Source organism: Balaenoptera acutorostrata, chromosome 17 (genome assembly GCF_949987535.1).
Source record: "Balaenoptera acutorostrata chromosome 17, mBalAcu1.1, whole genome shotgun sequence".
Taxonomy (NCBI): Eukaryota; Metazoa; Chordata; class Mammalia; order Artiodactyla; family Balaenopteridae; genus Balaenoptera; species Balaenoptera acutorostrata.
In genome coordinates this window covers 35063310-35087964 of record NC_080080.1, presented here as the reverse complement: position 1 = coordinate 35087964, position 24655 = coordinate 35063310, and the positions used below count along the sequence as shown (strand labels likewise).

Genomic DNA, 24655 nt, shown 5'->3' with positions numbered 1-24655 from the left:
ACTTGTTATCATTGGTGGATTTTTTCTTTTGGTTTGGTTGCTCTCTTCTTTCTTTCTTTCTATTTTTTTATTATTAAAAAAATTTTTTTTAGTATTTATTTTTTATTTTAATAACTTTATTTTATTTTATTTTCTCTTTCTTTCTCCCTTTTATTATGAGCCATGTGGATGACAGTGTCTTGGTGCCCCGGCCAGGTGTCAGGCCTGTGCCTCTGAGGTGGAAGAGCCGAGGGCAGGACATTGGTCCACCAGAGACCTCCCAGCTCCTCGGAATATCAAAAGGCGAAAATCTCCCAGAGATCTCCATCTCAACGCCAAGACCCAGCTCCACTCAATGACCAGCAAGCTACAGTGCTGGACACCCTATGCCAAACAACTAGCAAGACAGGAACACAACTCCACCCATTAGCAGAAAGACTGCCTAAAATCATAATAGGGTCACAGACACCCCAAAACACACCACCAGACGTGGACCTACCCACCAGAAAGACAAGATCCAGCCTCATCCACCAGAACACAGGCACTACTTCCCTCCACCAGGAAGCCTACACAACCCACTGAACCAACCTTAGCCACTGGGGGCAGACACCAAAAACAACGGGAACTACGAACCTGCAGCCTGTGAACAGGAGACCCCAAACACAGTAAGTTAAGCAAAATGAGAAGACAGAGAAACACATAGCAGATGAAGGAGCAAGGTAAAAACCCACCAGACCAAACAAATGAAGAGGAAATAGGCAGTCTACCTGAAAAAAATTCAGAATAATGATAGTAAAGATGATCCAAAATCTTGGAAATAGAATGGGGAAAATACAAGAAATGTTTAACAAGGACCTAGAAGAACTAAAGAGCAAACAAACAGTGATGAACAACACAATAAATGAAATTAAAAATTCTCTAGAAGGGATCAACAGGAGAATTACTGAGGCAGAAGAACGGATAAGTGACCTGGAAGATAAAATAGTGGAAATAACTACTGCAGAGCAGAATAAAGAAAAAAGAATGAAAAGAATTGAGAACAGTCTCAGAGACCTCTGGGACATTAAACGCACCAAAATTAAACACACCAACATTCAAATTATAGGGGTCCCAGAAGAGGAAGAGAAAAAGAAAGGGACTGAGAAAATATTTAAAGAGATCATAGTTCAAAACTTCCTGAATATGGTAAAGGAAATAGTTAATTAAGTCCAAGAAGCACAGACAGTGCCATACAGGATAAATCCAAGGAGAAACACACCAAGACACATATTAATCAAACTATCAAAAATTAAATACAAAGAAAAAATATTAAAAGCAGCAAGGGAAAAACAATAAATAACACACAAGGGAATCCCCATAAGGTTAACAGCTGATCTTTCAGCAGAAACTCTGCAAGCCAGAAGGGAGTGGCAGGACATATTTCAAGTGATGAAGGAGAAAAACCTACAAGCAAGATTACTCTACCCAGCTAGGATCTCATTCAGATTTGATGGAGAAATTAAAACCTTTACAGACAAGCAAAAGCTAAGAGAATTCAGCACCACCAAACCAGCTTTACAACAAATGCTAAAGGAACTTCTCTAGGCAGGAAACACAAGAGAAGGAAAACACCTACTATAACACACCCAAAACAATTAAGAAAATGGTAATAGGAACATACATGTCGATAATTACCTTAAATGTAAATGGATTAAATGCTCCAACCAAAAGACATAGACTGGCTGAATGGATACAAAAACAAGACCCGTATATATGCTGTCTACAAGAGACCCACTTCAGACCTAGGGACACATACAGACTGAAAGTGAAGGGATGGAAAAAGATATTCCATGCAAATGGAAATCAAAAGAAAGCTGGAGTAGCAATTCTCATATCAGACAAAATAGACTTTAAAACAAAGACTATTACAATAGACAAAGAAGGACATTACATCATGATCAAGGGATCAATCCAAGAAGAAGATGTAACAACTGTAAATATTTATGCACCCAACATAGGAGCACCTCAATACATAAGGCAAATACTAACAGCCATAAGAAGGGAAATCGACAGTAACACAATCATACTAGGGTACTTTAACACCCCACTTTCACCAATGGACAGATCATCCAAAATGAAAATGAATACGGAAAAACAAGCTTTAAATGATATATTAAATGGGATGGACTTAATTGACATTTATAGGACATTCCATCCAAAAACAACAGAATACACTTTCTTCTCAAGTGCATGGAACATTCTCCAGGATAGATCATATCTTGGGTCACAAATCAAGCCTTGGAAAATTTAAGAAAATTGAAATCATTATCAAGTGTCTTTTCCGACCACAACGCTATGAGACTAGATATCAATTACAGGAAAAAATCTGCAAAAAGTACAAACACATGGAGGCTAAACAAAACACTACTTAATAACCAAGAGATCACTGAAGAAATCAAAGAAGAAATCAAAAAATACCTAGAAACAAATGACAATGAAAACACAATGACCCAAAACCTACGGGATGCAGCAAAAGCAGTTCTAAGAGGGAAGTTTATAGCAATACAATCCTACCTAAAGAAACAAGAAACATCTCAAATAAACAACCTAAACTTACCCCTAAAGCAATTAGAGAAAGAAGAACAAAAAAAAAACCCCGAAGTTAGCAGAAGGAAAGAAATCATAAAGATCAGATCAGAAATAAATGAAAAAGAAATGAAAAAAACAGTAGCAAAGATCAATAAAACTAAAAGCTGGTTCTTTGAGAAGATAAACAAAATTGATAAACCATTAGCCAGACTCATCAAGAAAAAAAGGGAGAAGACGCAAATCAATAGAATGAGAAATGAAAAAGGAGAAGTAACAACTGACACTGCAGAAATACAAAGGATCATGAGAGATTACTACAAGCAACTCTATGCCAATAAAATGGACAACCTGGAAGAAATGCACAACCTTCTGACACTGAACCAGGAAGACATAGAAAATATGAACAGACTAATCACAAGCACTGAAATTGAAACTGTGATTAAAAATCTTCCAGCAAACAAAAGCCCAGGACCAGATGGCTTCACAGGCTAATTCTATCAAATATTTAGAGAAGAGCGAACACCTATCCTTCTCAAACTCTTCCAAAATACAGCAGAGGGAGGAACACTCCCAAACTCATTCTACGAGGCCAGCATCACCCTGACACCAAAAGCAGATAAAGATGTCACAAAGAAAGAAAACTACAGGCCAATATCACTGATGAACATAGATGCAAAAATCCTCAACAAAATTACTAGCAAACAGAATCCAAGAGCACATTAAACAGATCATACACCATGATCAAGTGGGGTTTACCCCAGGAATGCAAGGATTCTTCAATATACACAAATCAATCATCAATCAATCATTGTGATACACCATATTAACAAATTGAAGGAGAAAAACCATATGATCATCTCAGTAGATGCAGAGAAAGCTTTCGACAAACTTCAATACCCATTTATGATAAAAACCCTCCAGAAAGTAGGCATAGAGGGAACTTACCTCAACATAATAAAGGCCATATATGACAAACCCACAGCCAACATCGTCCTCAGTGGTGAAAAACTGAAATCATTTCCACTGAGATCAGGAACAAGACAAGGTTGCCCACTCTCACCACTATTATTCAACATAGTGTTGGAAGTGTTAGCCACAGCAATCAGAGAAGAAAAAGAAATAAAAGGAATCCAAATCAGAAAAGAAGAAGTAAAGCTGTCATTGTTTGCAGATGATATGATACCATACATAGAGAATCCTAAAGATGCTACCAGAAAACTACTAGAGCTAATCAATGAATCTGGTAAAGAAGCAGGATACAGAATTAATGCACAGAAATCTCTTGCATTCCTATACACTAATGATGAAAAATCTGAAAGTGAAATTAAGGAAACACTCCCATTTACCATTGCAACAAAAAGAATAAAATACCTAGGAATAAACCTACCTCAGGAGACAAAAGACCTGTATGCAGAAACTTATAAGACACTGATGAAAGAAATTAAAAATGATACAAACAGATGGAGAGATATACCATGTTCTTGGATTGGAAGAATCAACATTGTGAAAATGACTCTACTACCCAAAGAAATCTACAGATTCAGTGCAATCCCTATTAAACTACCATTGGCATTTTTCACAGAACTAGAACAAAATATTTCACAATTTGTATGGAAACACAAAACACCCCGAATAGCCAAAGCAATCTTGAGAAAGAAAAACGGAGCTGGAAGAATCAGGCTCCCTGACTTCAGACTATACTACAAAGCTACAGTAATCAAGACAGTATGGTACTGGCACAAAAACAGAAATATAGATCAATGAAACAGGATAGAAAGCCCAGAGATAAACCCACGCACATATGGTCACCTTATCTTTGATAAAGGAGGTAAGAATATACAGTGGAGAAAAGAGAGCCTCTTCATTAAGTGGTGCTGGGAAAACTGGACAGCTATATGTAAAAGAATGAAATTAGAACACTCCCTAACACCATACACAAAAATAAACTCAAAATGGATTAAAGACCTAAATGCAAGGCCAGATACTATAAAACTCTTAGAGGAAAACATAGACAGAACACTCTATAACATAAATCACAGCAAGATCCTTTTTGACTCACCCGCTAGAGAAATGGAAATAAAAACAAAAATAAACAAGTGGGACCTAATGAAACCTAAAAGCTTTTGCACAGCAAAGGAAACCATAAACAAGATGAAAAGACAACCCTCAGAACGGGAGAAAATATTTGCAAATGAAGCAACTGACAAAGGATTAATCTCCAAAATTTACAAGCAGCTCATGCAGCTCAATATCAGAAAAACAACCCAATCCAAAAATGGGCAGAAGACCTAAATAGACATTTCTCCAAAGAAGATATACAGATTGCCAACAAACACATGAAAGAATGCTCAACATCATTAATCATTAGAGAAATGCAAATCAAAACTACAGTAAGGTATCACCTCACACCAGTCAGAATGGCCATCATCAAAAAATCGACCAACAATACATGATGGAGAGGGTGTGGAGAAAAGGGAACCCTCTTGCACTGTTGGTGGGAATGTAAATTGAGAAAGCCACTATGGAGAACAGTATGGAGGTTCCTTAAAAAACTAAAAATAGAACTACCATATGACCCAGCAATCCCACTACTGGGCATATACCCTGAGAAAACCATAGTTAAAAAAGAGTCCTGTACCACAATGTTCAATGCAGCTCTGTTTACAATAGCCAGGACATGGAAGCAACCGAAGTGTCCATCAACAGATGAATGGGTAAAGAAGATGTGGCACATATATACAATGGAATATTACTCAGCTGTAAAAAGAAACGAAATTGAGTTATCTGTAGTGAGGTGGATGGACCTACAGTCTGTCATACAGAGTGAAGTAAGTCAGAAAGAGAAAAAGAATTACCGTATGCCAACACATATATTTGGAACCTTAAAAAAAAAAAGGTCATGAGGAATCTAGGGGCAGGACGGTAATAAAGACGCAGACCTACTAGAGAATGGACTTGAGGACACCGGGAGGGGGAAGGGTAAGCTGGGACAAAGTGAGACAGTGGCATGTACAAATATACACTACCAAATGTAAAAGAGATAGCTAGTGGGAAGCAGCTGCATAGCACAGGGAGATCAGCTCAGTGCTTTGTGACCACCTAGAGGGGTAGGAGGGACAAAGATGCAAGAGGGAAGAGATATGGGGGTATATGTATATGTATAGCTGATTCATTTTGTTATAAAGCAGAAACTAACATACCATTGTAAAGCAATTATACTCCAATAAAGATGTTAAAAAAAAAAGAATGGGGTTACGAGGTTTGGGTAAGTTTAGGAGGAGGATCATAGAGCTAAGAATGTATTATCATATCAAGGTACATACTATTAATGTTTTAAGGCTGTTGATGTTGACCTTGATCACCTGTCAGATTTCTCCACTGTGAAGTTATTTTCTCACCACCTTTTCCATACTGTCCTCTTTAGAAGGCAGTCACAATGTGAAATTAAGAAAATAGAAGTTATGCACCCCAGGAGAATTTTTTAGAACAAAACTAATATTTAATCCTAAATTATCTACGTGCTGCTATCCTCCAATTAGTATCTCTGAATAGTCAGGAGAAGTCTGCTGCACACAAATGCCAGGCATGAGAATTATTTAGGGGAAACCAAGGAGAGGGGGCTGGTAACTATGTGGATCCACACAGGGCAGAGAGAGAAGCACAGCTAAAGATGAGCCACACATGTGACCAAGAGCTCAGGAGCAACTAGAAATCAGAGCAAGAGAGGACCCTGAGACCATAAGCCAGCAGGACTTCAGAGCACCCAGGATGGAGTTCAAGTCTATTTTATGTACATTTCACTGAACAAAGTCACCTAAGTAACATCTAAGTTACACATTTATCTGCACTTTATGTATTTATTTAAATAGCTACTAAAAGACAGGCACTGCAGTAGGTGCAGAGTTGGTGGGGAAAGACACAAAGATGAACTGAACACTGCTTCTTCTTTAAAAAAACTTAAGGAAATTTAAATACTACCAACTTGATAATCCTTTCATTCTTGTACTTGCTCAGTTCTTTCATTGGTTTATTACCTTCATAATATGCCAGGGTCAACCAGGAGCTATGCCAAGAAGTGGGTGGGGGAAACAGATTGAGATGGTGGAGTAGGGAGACCCTGCGCTCACCTCCTCCCACGGGCACATCAAAATCACAACTATTATAGGGCAACTATCTGTGAGAATGACCTGGAAACTAGTAGAAAAGATTTTCCACAACTAAAGATACAAAGAAGGAGCCTCAATGAGACAAGCAGGAGGGGTGGAGACAAAGTCTAGTCAGGATCCACACCCCTGGGTCAGCAACCCACCAACAGGAGGGATATCACAACTGCAGAAGCCCTCCCTGAGGAGTGAGGGGGGCCCCGTTCCACATCAGGCTCCTCAGCCCAGGGGTCTCCCAGTGGGAAGATGAGCCCCCAGGATGTCTGGCTTTGAAACAAGTGGGGCTTGTTCAAGAGAGCTAGAAGGCTATAGGAAACAGAGACTCCAGTCTTAAAGGTCATGCACAAAATCTCACTCTCTGAGTCCCAGCAGTTTGACAAAGTGAGCAGTTTGACAAACTCCCTTGCTGATCTTGGAGAATTTCCCAGAGAGGCAGAAGGCAGCTGGGACTCCCCCTAGGGACAGAGATACTGGTGGCAGCCATTCTGGGGATCTTGATCTACCACGCTGACAATGGTGCTGGCAAGCACCATTTTGGAATCCTCCCTCTAGCCAATTAGCACTGGGGGCTTGCCCCCCAGTAGTACCCCCCAGCAGGTCCGCAGCAGAGGCATATCACCAGGCATCACAACAACTCATGCTGGAGGCCTGTCCCACCCACCAGTGCACTGACAGCGACTGCACGAGACAGCTAGGCCGAGGGCCAGCCCTGCTTACCAGCACACTCACAGTAATCAGCCCCAGCACAACAGAAGCATGATGCAGCCCACATAAGGGACACCCCTAGAGCATCGAGCTCTGGTGGCCAGAGGGGAGTACACTGCTGAGCCCCGCAGAGCATCTCCTACATGAGGCCACTTCTCCAAGATTGGGAGATGTATCAGACATACCTCACACACAGAAATAAACATAAACAAAGAGATCTGGGCAAACTAAGAGATAGAAGAATATGTTCCTAACAAAGGAACAAGAACAAAACCTCAGAAAAAGAACTAAACAAAATGGAGATAAGCAATCTACCTAATAAAGAGTTTAAGGTAATGATTATAAAGATACTTACTGAACTCAGAAGAATGAATGAATACAGTGAGAATTTCAACCAAAAGTTAGAAAATATAAAAAAGAATCAATCAGAGGTGAAGAATACAATAACTGAAATGAAAAATACACTAGAAGCAATCAACAGTAAATTAGATGATACAGAGAAATGGATCATTGATCTGGAAGACAGAGTAGTGGAAATCACCCAAGTTGAACAGAAAAAAAAAAAAAGATTTTTTTTTTTTAAGTGAGGATCGTTTAAGAGACATCTGGGACAACATCAAGTGTACTAATATTTGCTCTATAAGGGTCCCAGAAGAAGAAAAGAAAGAGAAAGGTGCAGAGAACTTCTTTGAAGAAAAAATAGGTAAAAATTTCCCTAGCTTGTAAAAGGAAACAGACATCCAGGTCCAGGAAGCACAGAGAGTCCTAAACAAGATGAACCCAAAGAGATCCACACCAATACACATTATAATTAAAATGTCAAGAATTAAAAATAAAGAGAAAATATTAAAAGCACCAAGAGGATAGCAACTACTTACAGACGTTCCCATTAACACTATCAGCTGACTTTTCAGCAGAAACTTTGCAGCCCAGAAAGGAGTGGCACAATATAGTCAAGTTAATGAAAGGGAAAAACATACAACCAAGAATACTCTACCTGGCAAGATTATCATTCAGATTTGAAGAAGAGGTAAGAAGTTTTACAGACAAACAAAACTAAAAGAGTTCACCACCACTAAACTAGCTTTACAAGAAATGTTTAAGGGACTTTTTTAAAGTGAAAAAGAAAAGGTCACAACTAGACATATGAAAATTTTGAAAGGAAAATCTCACTGGTAAAGATCAACATATAACAAAGGTAATAGATCAACCGCTTATTAAGCTAGTAGAAAGGTTAAAAGACAAAAGTAGTAAAATCATCGTAAAATCATCACGTCTATATATAGATTATTATATATAAACTTCATGGTAACTACAAACCAAAAATCTATAATAGATACACAGAAAAAGAGAAAGGAATCCAAACATAACACAAAAGGCAGTCATTTGATCACAGGAGAAGAGAGCAAGAAAGGAACAGAGAAGAACTACAAAAACAGCCAAAAAACAATCCACAAATGGCAATAAGCACACACCTATCGAAAATTCCTTTAAATGTAAATGAATTAAATGCTCTAATCAAAATATATAGAGGGGCTGAATGAAAAAAAAAACCAAGACTCATATATATGCTGCCTACAAGAGACTCACTTCAGATGTAAAGACACATGCAGACTGAAGATGAAGGACTGGAAAAAGATATTCCATGCAAATGGAAATTAAAAAGAGAGCTGGGGTAGCAATATTTATATCAGACAAAACAGACTTTAAAACAAAAACTGTAACAAGAGACAAAGAAGGACATTACATAATGAGAAAGGGATCAATCCAAGAAGATATAACAACTATAAATATATGTGCACCCAACATAGGAGCACCTAAATACATAAAGCAAATATTAACATAATGTGAAAAATTGACAGTAACACAATAATACAGTAATTCCTCTACATACAAACAAGTTCCATTCTGAGAGCAAGTTCATAAGTCTAATTTGTTCATAAGTCTAACAAAGTTAGCCTAGGTATACAACTAACACAATCAGCTATATAGTACTGTACTATAATAGGTTTTTAATACTTTTCACACAAATAATACATTAAAAAACACAAAAAATAAAGAAAACATTTTAAATCTTACAGTACAGCACCTTGAAAAGTACAGTAGTACAGTACAACAGCTGGCATAGAGGGGCTGGCATCGAGTGAACAGGCAAGAAGAGTTACTGACTGCAGGAGGGAGAGAAGGTGGGAGATGGTAGAGCTGAAGGATCCTCAGCAATAGGAGACGGAGGGCAAGCTGCAATTTCACTCACGCCTGACACTGATGGCACAGGTTCTGGTTCCTTGCTGGATTCAATTCTATCTACGCTCTTGAAAAAACGATCCAGTGATGTCTGGGTAGTACCTCTTTTTTTCTCATCATAGATGACACGGTAGCACTGGATTGCATTCTGAACGGCTGCTGCAACCCTTGTGTACCATTCTATGTTCAGGTCCTGTGCCTCAAAAACTAACAGTGCCTCCTCAAATAAAGAAAATCCCCTTGCCATTTCCTGCATAGTGAATCACTTCAGTTCTTCAGTTACTTCTTCTTCCTCTTGTCTCTCTTCATCCTTTCTCTGGGCCTCCAATTCCATCAGGTCTTCTTTAGTAAGCTCCTTGTGTTGCAGAGCAAGTTCCATCGTTATCGCTTGGTGCTTCTTAGCAGTACCAGCTACATCATCATTGCTTTTACACTTGCTTCTGGACATCCTAGGCTTGAAATAAAAATACCGTACTACTGTACAGTACTATACTGTAGAGTACACAAAAGCACAACCACTTATAGAGGATGCATGCACGTGACAATGTACACCAGACACGTGAACTAACTTACGTGATGGGACATGTGAACACACGTTCGCATCTTTGAAAGTTCACAACTTGAAGGTTCATATGTAGGGGACTTAGTGTAGTAGAGTACTTTAACACACCAGCTACATCAAGGGACAGATTATCCAGACAGAAGATCAATAAGGAAACATCAGCCTTAAATGACACATTAGATCAGATAGAATTAATAGGTATATACAGAATATTTTTATCCCCAAGCAGTAGAATACACATTCTTTTCAGATGCATGGATTAAAGACTAAATGTCAGATCTGAAACCATAAAACCTCCAGAAGAAAACCTAGGAAGTATGCTCTTTGACATCTGTCTTAGCAATATTTGGGGGGATCTGTCTTTTCTGGCAAGGGAAACAAAAGCAAAAATAAACAAATGGGAGCACATAAAACTAAAAACTTTTTGCACAGTGAAGGAAACCATTAACAAAACAAAAAGGCAACCTACTGAATGGAAGAAGATATTTGCAAATAATATATCCAAAAAGGGGTTAATATCCAAAATATATCAGAAACTCATACAACTCAATATGAAAAAAACAAACAATCCAATTTAAAAAATGGGCAGAGGACCTGAATAAACATTTATCCAAAGAAGACATACAAATGACCAATAGACACATGAAAAGATGCTCAACATCACTAATCACCAGGGAAGTGCAAACCAAAACCACAATGAGAAACCACTTCACACCTGTAAGAATGGCTATCATCAAAAAGACAACTAATAACAAGTGTTGGTGAAGATGTGGAGAAAAGGGAACCCTAGTACACTGTTGGTGGGATTGTTAATTGGTGCAGCCACTATGGAAAACAGTATAAAGTTTCCTCAAAAAAATTAACAATAGAACTACACTACAATCCAGCAATTTCACTTCTGGGTATTTATCCAGAGAAAACAAAACACTTATTTGAAAAGATATATGCATCCCTATGTTCACTGCAGCATTATTTACAATAGCCAAGATGTGAAAGCAACCTAACGTCCATCAGTAGAATGGATAAAGAAGATGTGGTATATGTAAACAATGGAATATGACTCAACCATAAAAAATAAAACCTTGCCATTTGCAACAGCCTGGATGGATCTAGAGAGTATCATGCTAAGTGAAAAAAGTCAGACAAAGACAAATACTGTATGATCTCACTTATATGTGCAATCTAAAAAACAGAACAAATGAACAAACAAAATAAAAACAGACTCAGATACAGAGAATAATGGGTGGTTGCCAAAGGGGTGGGGGATGGGGGCGGGGGTGGGTGAAATAGATGAAGGGGATTAAGACGTACAAACTCTGGTTATAAAATAAATAAGTCACGGGATGTAATATACAGCATAAGGAATATGTTCAGTAATAACTTTGTATGGAGACAGATGGTTACTAGACTTACGGTGATCATTTTGTAATGTATTTAAATGTCGAATCACTATATGGTACACCTGAAACTAACATTAATATTGTACATCAACTATATTCAATAAAAAAAGAAGTGGCTGGGGGCAAAAACTTTAGTTCTTCCTGCCCCAATAATTTCTCCTCAAAAGCCAATTTAATTTTTTAAAGAGTATTCTTTGATATAATTTATCGCCATTCTATTAATTTTCCATAGAGTATTAAAAAGAGGTTTTCTGGAAATTTTTTAATTTTATGAATTTTGATACACAAACTAAGAAAACTAGTGTGTGCTTGCTTTACAAATGTGCCCTCAAGACAAGTAAGCCCTTATTCTACTCCCCACCTCCAGCAACAAGGCTCCTGCCGCAAACACCTTTCTAAGCGGAAATTTTGGAGCCACCACGTTTAATACAGGCAGGCAATATATAACTATGGCTTTTTGACAAATAAGAAAATGCAAGTACAGGAATAATGGGTGATTGCCCAAGGTTTTGGATTTGTAGGCCAAATACAGAACCAGGATGAGACCAACGCTGAGCCTGCCTGCCGAACCACACCACTTTCCATTTTTAAATATTTAATAGCCTAATGCTTACATGGACAGTTCAGACACAAGAGTCGATGCAAGCAGAAATGTAGTGACACTTTCCGCAAATTCTTTGTGTTCAAAACAGCAATAAGAGATAAAACAACTAAGGACATGTTGCCAAGAAGTAACTGCCATTCTGGAAATCACACACGCACTCACATGGTGGAAAGGTTTATGGTTACACCACTTTAGCTGTACCACAAAGGGCAGGCAATGGAAAAATAACACCTCTGGCCATAAGTCAATTCTAATATTTTGAAATAAAACAAAATATGCATCTATGTAAGCTATAAATATAGATTCCATACATCATCAATGCAACTGACACATATATACAACACCATGGAACATTTGAACAAAAGGGAATCTTTGATCATCTCAAACAGGGGTTTTCAAAGCTTCTTAAGCCTTAGAACCCCGTGTCCAAATGAAATATTATAAAAATAAGTGTATCATTTTAGTTGAGTGGATTGGCCCAGTGACCCCCTTGGCTCTGAAAGGGATCAGATAAACACTGTTTGAAAACCACTTCTTTAATCCAATTTCCTTATTTTACAGGACTATTTGAAAATATGCCAAGATTAAGATAAAATTGTGTGAACTGCAGTAGTGTGTGTGTGCGTGTGTGTGTTACTCAACAGCCATGTGCTTATTTTTTCATGTTCCAAAAGTTTATAATATCTGCTAAAGCTTCTCAAGCTTCAGCCTGCTAGGAATCACCTGGAGAGTTGTTAAAACACAGTTTTCTGAACCCCAACCCAGAGATGCTGATTTGGAAGATCAGGGTGTGGTCATGGATCTGCATTTCTAACCAGCTCCAAGGTGCTGCTGCTGCTCTGCCGCTGGTCTGGGAACCTCACCTTGAGTACCTGCACTCAAGGACAGCCTACAGATACAGCCTTGCACTAAAGGAAAATGAGGGCACCAGAAACCTCCCTTACAGGCTCTCACACACAACATAGCAAAGGGCTTGCAAATACTTGCTGAACAAATGACCAGTTACTGAGACAGCTAGGATGTAAAGTGAGCTGCTCCACGGCATTGGATATAACACTTCTCATTGGAACAGTGCCCAGGTTGACAGTCCAAGGACCTCACATAAATAACCTCATTCCACACTTTCCAGGGTTCCTTTGTCCTCCGGTGGGTTTCAGTGAAGAGAATGCGGCTGTGTCTTCTATCTCCTTTACCTTTTATCTTCTCTTTGCACCTCCCATTCGTTCTCCAACCTGCTCCACCTGACCCTTATGGACTAAATCAATGGGTTCCCTTATCCCCTGACTTCCGGTTGGATTGTATCCATAGAAGGCACTGGCAGGAGGTTAGGAAGTAGGAGAAGGTTGAAGGTGCTGTTTGCATTGCCCCAGCTTCCTCCCTTCCAGGATGCCATGGGCTGGCAGTGCTCCTACCAAAGGGCACAGCTCCTATTGGATGGCCCTTTCCTTTCAGCCACTCTCTATGGATTCTAGTAACTCTCCATCCCCTGACCTTTCAGGACTAGTGGGAGTAAAGGCTCCCAGCTGTAGCTAGCCCTGGGGTACTGCATTATCTCTTAATAGTTTCTATAAACCCTAGCCTCACTTTCATTTTGTTAAATTCTGCTTGAATGGCCAGTTCAAGGGTGCCTTCACTTCCTGATGGGACCCTGACTGGTAATATAAGGATGTTTCTTTGACTGCTCTCATGAGAGGCCAGGGCTTGGGGACCTACCCTCACCCATGACTTACTCTCCCTATGCTAGTTGTAATTTAGTAAAACTACCTACCTCTTCTCTACCTCACACAGGGATGAGAAGATACAATAATTTATTTGAAATCAATGCACACTTTTAGAAACTCAAATGTTCATATCCAACTTAGTTGTAGCATTTGATATATACCATGACTTAAAAATTCAAAGCAATATACAAATAAGTCTCACGTGGATTTTTTAGACTTTGACGTTTAATGGATGCAAGTATTTTGAAGGCTGATTCTTTCATTAGCAGTTTGCCTGTTATTCAGTAAACGTTAGCTATTACTCAGAATACAAACTGAGCTCCTGCGATGTGCCGGTCACTGAGCCAGGCCCAGTACGTACCAAGGTGAACAGGACAATCTCCCCTCCTGCCGTCATGGAGATTCCAGTCCAGCAAAAAAAGGAGATATTCTAAAATAAATTACAAAATTTATTTTTAGGTTATTACTATGATAGGTGCTATGCAGGAGAAATGCCAATGCTGAGTACACAAGGCAAAGGGGCGGGATGGGGGAAGGGAACGTGGGGGAGGGGAGGGATGGGAAGTTGGGGAAGGGTATCCTGACTAAGCAGAGGAAATAGCAGGTTTACATGGACATACTTCATCTCACTACAGTCTTTTCTGAATCTTCTCCTAACGGAAATTCACATTTAAAGAAGAAACAAAGACACAGAAATCCAAGTCCTTTGAAAAGCCAAGGGAGGGACTTAGAGATGGAGAGGAAAAACAACTGCTTGCCCAGCCTGAAATGTTACTCAGAAATGGTTAAGGTGGAAAAAAAGAAACGTTGTGATCGTTACACGTGTTTTCATACCAGGAGAACAAGCCTCTATTTTCTATTTTTGTCCTAAACTATTTTTATTCAATATCCACACTCTACTATGTTTAGATACCTCTGCTGAAAAACAAGTATTCTAAGAGAATTGAGAGGCTTTTTTTCTTTCCTTTAGGACATTTTTTGTTGGAATTGTTGTTTCCTGAAGAGTCATTCTAAGTGCTCAAAATGCTAAAAGGCACTAAAAAAATAATGAACGAATTTTCACAGAAGCTGAATTTTTCAAGCAACAAACTTGGTGCTAATGAGGGGATTTCAACGTGGCCCCTTAGATACAACCAATTTCAAACAGAAACCCCATTAAAGGCCCCACAGGTCAACACTCACAGGCAGGTGTATTCACTCTAGCGGCTTCTCTCAGGCAGACCTTGGCTCTGCTACAATGAACTCCCTCTTTATCACTCACGGGGGTCCTCTCACAGTGTGATGCATAGAATTTCCATCCTAGTTCAGCACAGGGCAATAGGGCACATTACTCACTTAAGTGAAATTTATGGAAGATTTTGGTACTGAAGATGGTCTTCAATTATTTAAGGACCAGGCTATAAAAGCTATAGGCAAGTCATGGTAAATAGAGCAGGAAATGAGAAAGCCCCCAGGCTTTGTCCTCTCTTCCTTCTCTCCCCACTCTGTACCCGTTCCCAACAAGCCCCTTGTCGTTTCTCAGTAGCTTTTTTGTTACGGGAGATGGCAGCCCATGTTACACGGTGACCAGTGGCCCAGATACAAATATTCTGCCCCCTCTCCAGAGAAATGCATATACATGCTTGTCAGTCTACATGTGGTGATCTTTTGAGTTCAGAAAATATGATTACTCATATATATCCCAACTACGTTTACCTCCTTTTCCTTTTTATTAATTTAAACAGATCCTATTATCTTGGTCAAGAAACTAGAGATTAAGAGCATGTGTATCAGAGCCAAGGTCAAACTATTTCCAAATGCCCCATCCAGGCTCCCAGCTACGATCACCACCTTCATTCTCATTACTGTCATTTATTGAGTCAGGTCCTGTCTTTTTTTTTTTTTTTTTTTTTTTGAGTCAGGTCCTGTCTTAAGTCAATTATATTTCATTTCGCCTTCCCATGAATTCTATAAGGTGAATACTACAATAGTATTCTCCCCATTTTGCCAATGAGAAAGCTGAAAAGAGATTAAGTTATGTGGGCAACGTCACCCAGGTAATAGATGGAAGACCTGGGAGGTCATCCATCAGGCCTATCTGATTCCACAAACCAGCCTCTACACCATAATGATGTTCGTTAAAACAGAACTTAACCCTTCAATCGAAGCATGTATTGTATGTGGTGGGGCAGGCAGGAGAGGGGGTGAGGGGAGCACTGTTTTACTGGTAATCTCTAATAAACCTTCGTGACTGTAAGCTCTGAGAGGGCAGGCATCCTACGTGTCTTATTTTCCATGGTATCCCAGATCCTAGCACAAGACTTGGCACACAGCAGGTGTTCAACAAAAGCCTGTTGAAGAAAAGAAGGAAGGGAGGGAGAGGGGGAGGGTGGGAGGAAGGGAAGAAAGGAAGGAAGGAAGGAAGGAATGCAGGCTGACTCTCAAAGAAAACAGTACATTTGGTAAAGTAAATAGAAATGTGTAAAGGTCTATAGTTCAGCTCCTGTATCTGAATGCTGTGGCCCTTTAAGAAGTAAGGAGGCAGTTTTCCAGTTGTTCAGGGAGATAAAGGAGGAATGAACAAGACTGACAGCAAAATATTTGTCATACGGTTAATAGGGTACTCAGACCAATCGGTTCAGGCCACATATAAATTTGTAAAAAATACTCAGAGAGCAAAACCCCAGGGAAGTACAATGCAGTGGGCAGCTTTTCATTCCTGAAGATTCCAGTGGGGGTGGGTGGATGACCATTGGTAGCGGGACCCTGGGAGCAGCCATAAGGGACGAGTAAGTAAGCAGGAGGGCATCTTTTGGATAGCACTCATTCTGGAGATTTTTCTCTTTTTGCTAAAACCTAACAAGGCTCATAAGGCCATCCCAACTCCAAAGTATGGAGAAGAATGCATTTTACACCACGAATGATGTAACATTCATTCCCAAACACAGGACAGAGTAATGAACAAAGATAGCGTTTATACTCTCGTGCAGCAAACAACAAATCGGCAAATAAACGTGAGAAGTACCAGGAAGTGGTAAGTGCTATGCAGAGAATTAAAACGGGGTGCTGGAGGCTGTCATGGAGCTTATAGCAAATCAATAACTGAATCTGGGAAATACCAGTGTAGGATAAGGGCTCTGCAGAGAAGCCATGTGATTGACTTTAAAATGACGCCGAATAAAAACAAGAAGTCATTCTGAGTTTTCTCAATAAAGCCAAAAAGCTGCACTCTACTCTTCTTCCCAAAATTTATAGATAGGCTTTTCCTTTCAGAATGCTGTGATAAGGGTACTGAGTTGGACAACAACAGCTCAAATCCTTATAAGACAGAGTGAGAACAGCAAATAGAAACAAGTAAATGAAATGCAATCCATATAGTGTAAGGAATGCATGTTGCAGGCCTCAGTCATCTTTCTTTCTGGGAACTAACCTACTTTCCCAGCCAGTCTAAATGCCACAAAAGACCCAGTTAGCTTCGTGGAGCGGTGAAAAACAGAAACTCAGCCAGCATAGCCTTTGTGTCACATCAGGGCCTGAGGCCCTAGTGAGCTCACGCTCGGGACAGGGGTGGTGGTGGCACCACCTTGGTCAAAGGCTTGGCAGCCGTGAGAAGAAAGACACTGCACTGGGCTGAGGCCAGAACAAAAGGAAGGCCTGGCAATTCCACATCAGCCTTGGCATCCCTGGAAGCCGTATGTAATACCAGGACAACAGAAGTGCACTACTTACAGCTCACAGGCAATGGCTTTGCTCCTTCACCAAAGGAAAAATAAATACCACAATGACAAGACCTCACTCCCCTCCATCTCTTGCCTGTACCAGGAACCCGACCGGGCCTAGCCAAGTCCACTCCCAGGAAAAGTGGAGGTGGGGACACATCAGATGCTGCATCATACTGTATCTTCTGGTTAAGGTGGCATTTTACACAAGGGGAAACAGGAGCCTGCATTCATTCCATGGGGACTGGAGAGCCACTGAAGCTTTTCAACAGTGGAGTGATCAGATCCGTGCTTTACGGGAGAAAGAAGTACTGGTAAAGGAAGGGTCTCAAGATACATAGAGAAAAGTGACCAAGATGGCAAAGTATCTGAAAACGATGAAAAATGAGAAACAGCTGAAAGAACTGGGCAGGGGGAAGACCTAGGGGACATAAAATACTCTTTAATACTTCAAGGCTCTCATATGGAAGAGGGATTCAGAGTTCTCTGCAAGAACTAGAATGGAAATTAAAGAGTTGGAATGGGGAAGAGATACAGATTTCACCTGGGACCAAACAGAAGAACTTTCTGATGACTAATGCTAAGCAAAAATAGAGCAGGTTACCCATGAAAGCTGTGACTCACTGGTGGTGTTCAAGTACAGTCCAGATTACATGACCATGATATCCTTGTCCATTTTATGCTCTATTATTTCATGATTTCCTCCTTCAATGCCCAAGGCCTTTCTAAGTCTATCAATTCATAGCTGTCCTGAAAAACAGAACTCAAGTTTCATCTCCAAGTCGCCCCAGGCCTTTCCATAATCGTCTCTCCCTTTTCTGAATAAGACACTTATTACTTGTACCATTTATCTGGAAGATAAGCATGCACAGCTTTGTGGCATTGTTTCTATTGAACAGTTACCTATTTCTTGTATATCAATTAGTTTTCATGGATTTTATCTCTGTAATTAGACAATAGCTTCTGGAAGGCAATAATCTCATCTTATATTTACAGAACAAGTCTTGTGCCTTGCACATAGCAAATGCCCAGCCTGTTGGCTTATTACCAAGACTCCTCAGTGCCTACCCTGTAAAACTGCAGGTCTCAAGGTAAATTTCTTGTGTGCATCCATACAAGAAACCTTGTGGGTTCTTTCAGATGTCTGATCCTGATTATTTCATTTTCTGATTATACTCAGTTATATTTCAGTTGTATTGAGCTAAATATTTCTTCCAGTTAAAACAGTATTCTTCCACAGCATATTTTTAGAGAAGGGGAAAAAAAAGAATGAAACTTTTAACTGAAAACATTTTAAACCTTTCTTTCCATCACAAAATAAAAGGAATGGTTCTGCAGCAGAAACTGTCATCCAGAAAATCAGCCACTTATGAAAGGCTTAATTTTTCTCACGGTTGAATTAAACAAGTGCAATTAACCCTACTGATTTATTCTCCCACACAGAGGTTGCCTTTGTGAATATTAGAATTCAAGACCAATAACAGGGAATGCCCTGGTGGTCCAGTGGTTAGGACTCCATGCTTCCACTGCAGGGGGCACGGGTTCGACCCCTGGTCAGGGAAATAAGATCCTGTATGCTGTGTGGCATGGTCATAAATAAATAAATAAATAAAATAAAATCAATAGGGAAAAAATTGACTCCTCCATAAATGATGTTGAGACAACTGGCTATCCATTTGGAAAAGAGGTAGATCACCAACTCATACCACAAACAAACAAACAAACAAAAAGATCAATTAACAAATGAAGGTGCCTATCAAACTGAATGACTGTAGGAATTTTTCAGCCCCTTTGGGTCTTTACATGGATACACCTGTTGAATGTGGCTCTTTCCATAACCTATTTAAGTGATCATTCCTTTTTCTAAATGCAGCCTTTGAGTTATACGAATTGCCAGTATCGGAGGGCAGTTCACATCCATATTTTGGATGTGAACTTTCCTTTGGAGAAGGAGCCAAAGCCTCAGAAGCTGAAATACTCCCCAAGATGCTGCTTTTGAGCAAGCACCATGAGCTTGCCTTATATCAAGTCCTTTTGATACTTTGAGACTGGAGCAGATTGAATGGGAAATACCACAGACCCACTTTATATGTTGAGAGCCAACGTGCATGCAGTTAGGCTTCTTGTAAAAGGTTATAGCCTTGAAAATCCCTCTGATTTCTTATACATAAAAAATTGCACATACTGTTTTCATGTAATGGATTTTCCATGACATCACATAAATTAGCATATGTTGGAAACTGTAAAGGGCTCTCGTCCCTTCTATTTCCGGCTGCTTCCACACTGAAAGACATGACCCCGCTGGGTATGCAGAGTTAGACAATTCTATTTTTAAAAGAGAAATAAAGCATGGTGTGAACGGTTCTAAACCCGCAAATGGCCAGAGGCTACCAGATAAATACACTTCTGAGACAGAGGCTGAACACTTCTTGGAACTTGTTCTCCCTTCTGAGCACATTTACCACTGAAGTTCCCCTGCCTCTGAGGTCCTGTCCCTCTGCCACCAGGCAGTGAGGGGTTTGCAAATCTAATTGATGGGCACGTTTTCTCCTCATCCCCATCCCTGGCCCTCTCAGAGGCTCTGCCAAGGGTTCATGGCCCTAGTCCAGAACAAGGATCTCCTTTTCTTTAAGAAAGTTTAGTTCCAAATACCTTAGCCCACCTCTGCTATTGACCCACAGAACTCCACCTCCACACCGTGGCCTGAAGAAAACCAGAAGTGGGAAGCTTCCAATTCCCTTTGTCCCCAGGCTAATGAAATTGCGGGGGGGGGGGGGGGTGTGGATTTTATGCAACTGAATTTTCACCTTCCTATTAGAGGGAAACTTGTATGAAATTCATCACGCAACTAGGCCCACCAGATGAGCTTGCTTTTGTGAAAAAAACAGCTAACAAACCAAGACTGTAGGGTCGTGTTTATCTGCTGGGATGGCTACTCTCCACTGGCCCCTTCAAGTCCACTCTCTATACTTCACCCTGCTCAGAGCCCCAGAAGGCTACATTTTATGGAATACAGCACTGGGCTTCTTGCCATCTCCCTGGGTTCGGGTTGGGGTCTGCAGTGGAAGGCCTCGGCAGGTGAGCACAAGAAGAGGGGCCGGAGGGTTTACTGTTCTGTCTTCTCCTGGTGGGTGGATAAGTTCCTCTGCTCTAAGCACAGCCCCATCCAGCGGCCTCTCCCACCTGAAGTTCGTTCCCTTCCTCTGTCCCCTCAGGCCCAGGAGTGGTGATGGCTCCTCAGGGTGCTTTCATTGTCCTTTTTGGTTTCCCTTAGCCATGCCTACTCTTTTGTAAATAGATCTTTCCTTAAAGTCTCCCGAACTTCCTGCTTGAGTGTGCCTCTGTTTCCTGCCGGACTCTGCAGCACTATTTTAACCTAGCATTCTCCAGAAATGCCTCCACCTGAGGATTCAACAAGCCATGAGCACCTGAGAAACCAGGAGCGAGGAAAGAAACCAACTGGTTATACGTTGTTTATAAAAACGACTCATTCTTTGGACAGTTCTCTAAGTCTTTAACCTTTCTAAAGGTTTTAATGCAAAAAAAACCCCAAAAGAAGCAAAAAGCTCTGCTTAATTAAAACATCATCTACCACCATCCCAGGCTCTGCATCCAATACAACAAACTTCTGCTTCCAAAACCAAGGGTATAGACGTAGCCCTCTTCCAGCATACGGTTCCATGACATAGTTTTAATAAATATCAGTATAATAACATATATCATTATGACATCAGGTAGTGTTATCTATAGAAGAAATGAGCAAAGCCTTTAAGAATAAGAGTGAGGGCTTCCCTGGTGGCGCAGTGGTTGGGAGTCTGCCTGCCAATGCAGGGGACACGGGTTCGAGCCCTGGTCTGGGAGGATCCCACATGCCGCGGAGCAACTGGGCCCGTGAGCCACAATTGCTGAGCCTGCGCATCTGGAGCCTGTGCTCCGCAACAAGAGAGGCCGCGACAGTGAGAGGCCCACGCACCGCGATGGGGAGTGGCCCCCGCTTGCCGCAACTGGAGAGAGCCCTCGCACAGAAACGAAGACCCAACACAGCCATAAATTAATTAATTAGTTAATTTAAAAAAAAAAGCAGGATTAACCTCTCCTGATTTCTCCTTTAAAAAAAAAAAAAGAATAAGAGTGAAAAATCTGTTCTATAGGACAGCTGACTAATAAATGTTGGAGCTCTTAAGTGAAAAGAGTTTGCAATTTAATACCAAAATTGTTCAGCTATTTCTAACTGACTCAAAAACAACTCTTGGAAACCTAGGAGATCAACAAGCACTGAAGCATCGTGCTCTTTCCATCAGTGGAAAGGGCTTAAAGGACTCTCCAAATAACATCCTCTCTCTCCCATATTTGAAATTAAAGGCAAGCCAGAAGCTATCAAGTGTAACTTTAGCCATGCAGAACCCATCTGAAGAGAATACAGTCACGTCTCTTCCGTTTAAGAACAAGGATAAAGGAGTGCTGAAAAACCACCACTTTTTCAAATCACAGAGAATGGTATTTTATGATTGAATCTGTGACTCCCCAAGACAACTCTACCCAGAGAGTTTCCACCATCATCTCAGATCAGGTCTTTGCAGCTCAGCTTCTCATCTGTGCTGAGAGCTCAGGCATCCCACACACTTTGGGGGCTGGAATACCAGCTTTCTAAGTAACATGTGACAGCAGACACCAGAGTCAGGGACATGGATGTAGCTGAAGGGCCTATCCAAAGACTATCTGCTCTATTAGAGCATAAAATACCTAAACAAGGTCAGTCCCATGCTCCCTTTAATCCAGCATCCTGCCCCTCGCTGAGAACTGTCATTTAAACACCAGCTTCAAGGATGAAGGACATCCTCTAAAAGCATGTTTCCACTTCTGACCCATATAGATTATATCACCCGCTGTCCTGTCCTTAAAAAATAATCAGGAAGACTAACTGAACAACAAAAAAGAGTCTAGTGGGACAAGATGAAGTTTACTTCTGCTTCTCCATCCAGCCAGAAGTTCCAGACTGGTGGCTTGGGAGGCTGGGTCTGTCTCCTTTAGGTGAGGAAAATTCTCTCCTTTACATCACCATCCCCATACCCTGCTTCACTCACAAACTTGACCTATCTGGCCCTGTCCTAGATGGTGTCCCAGGTTCAATCCTATGAACATTTAAAGATACAATTAAAGAGAGAGGAAGATGAACTGGCCGGGCGGCAGGGTGGAGGCAGAGAATCCTATGGATGCTGCGGTGGCTTTAAAACTTGTTGGCAAATTCTGTGATATTTCTCCCATCTGGAGGTGGAGTCAAATTCCCCACCTCTTGAATTTGGTATGGCTTACTCACATCCATCAAATAAAATGTGGTGGAAGCTGTGCTGGTAACTTGCAAATTTAGATCAAAAGAGCAATAGAACTTCCGTCTGGCTCTCTCTCTCTCTCTCTCTCTCTCCCCCACCTCCCTTTTTCTCATTCAGGATTTTCACTTGTGGAACTCAGCCACCAAGCCACATGGAAGCCAAGCACCCATGGAGAGGCCCATGTGAAGAGGAACCCAGGGTTCCCCATCCCAGCCTTCTGGCAAGCCCCTCACCTCAAGCCTCCAGCCAAAAACCAGAGCCAACTTGCCAGCCATGAGAGGGCGCCATCATGGCAGTGGGTCCTCCAGCCTCCAGGTGACCTGTCCCAGCTGATACCGTGTGGAGCAGAGATGAGCCTTCCCACCCAGCCCAGCTCAGATTAGAGATTCGTGAGGCATGTAAATGATTGCTGCGCCCCTTGGTTTTGGGGTGATTTGTTATGCAGCAATATCAGAACAGATGCCTAGACACTAAAACTTTTACTAGTAATTCCAATATGGAACCTATTAAATATGTCTTCATCTAGTGAGAGGACAGAAAAATGAGGGAGAAGGCAGGTTCTATAGCTTCTATATTTTTTAAAACCACGAGAATCTAAATATAACCCCCAAAAAAGGCACCTGTGACCTTTTACACTTGACATTTTACTCACTTTTAAGGGGTATAAAAAATGGAAGAGGAAAGAGGATGAATGCTAATGATGCTGGGACTGGAGAGCCAGACGTGAGTAGGCACGCCTATCTCTGCCCCTTCACTTTAAAAACCCTCGTAATACTTCCTTTTTCTTCCCAAGCTGCTTATTTTTGCTGGCAAGATTATTTACAGTCAACCCTTCTTCCTAGAAGGACATCAGATCAAATTCCAAAAACACTCATTCAATAACATTCAAGGGGTGAGGGTTGAAGCTCTGAAGCCTTAGGGCGTGTTTTTTTCCTGAAAATTGTTCTGCACACTCCATCACATGAAGTTCCTGAAATTCACCCAGCAGCACGTCACTTTCTTGTTCAAAAACAAATGAGCACTCCCTTTTACTTACTGTATTAAATCTAATTTTCTTTGTCTATCTTTTATGGTATCATGGTTTCCCCTTGTATATTGAACTATACTTCCCAATCTGCCTTGGTTATTCTCACCTCTAAGCTTTGATTCATGCCAAGCCATAGCCCCTTACCTATGTCTTTTTTAATCAGCCAACTGTCTATCAAAGCCATATTCAAGCCTAATCTCAATTTTTTAAAAAAATCCCTGACCACTGCAGCTGACAGCAATCCCCCTCTCCATCTGAACTCTTATAGCACTCACAATCCACGGGGCTCATCTTATACTTACGCAGATCTTCCCATTCTCCACCACTCATTATGGGTCCTTCAAGTGCAGGACCATATGTTATTCATCTTTACATTCCTCCCCATCACTCCAAACATACCCACAGCCCCACTCAGTATCTTGAATATCTTAGGTGCTCAATTACTGCTTATTAGATTAGCTAAATGAACTAAATAATATGGCAAATAGCCTGCAAAGTTCCATCTAGTAATACTTCTATTTTAACCAGTAACTGCTCTTAAGGAATGAAGCTTTAATTGGGCAATTTTGAGCCTGAGCCAGCCAGCTGGGGTTGGTAAGTATTTAGTGGGGGAGGGATTGCGGAACACTCAAATGTGGAGGTGGCCGCCTATGT

The 24655-nt window shown here is 40.8% G+C and overlaps 1 protein-coding gene across 10 annotated transcripts in view; it reads right to left on the bottom strand.

Annotated features, from left to right (window-relative positions):
- The window catches only part of NCALD (neurocalcin delta), a 445048-nt gene that overhangs the window by 261262 nt on the left and 159131 nt on the right, over positions 1 to 24655 (bottom strand). For 4 of the 10 annotated variants that reach the window (XM_057532218.1, XM_057532216.1, XM_057532217.1 and 1 more), the window contains exon 3: positions 14308 to 14376. The exons of the other annotated variants lie outside the window; for them this stretch is intronic. The gene's annotated coding sequence lies outside the window, so the exon portion shown is untranslated. The remainder of the gene's footprint in view (positions 1 to 14307; positions 14377 to 24655) is intronic. 10 annotated transcript variants of the gene reach the window in all.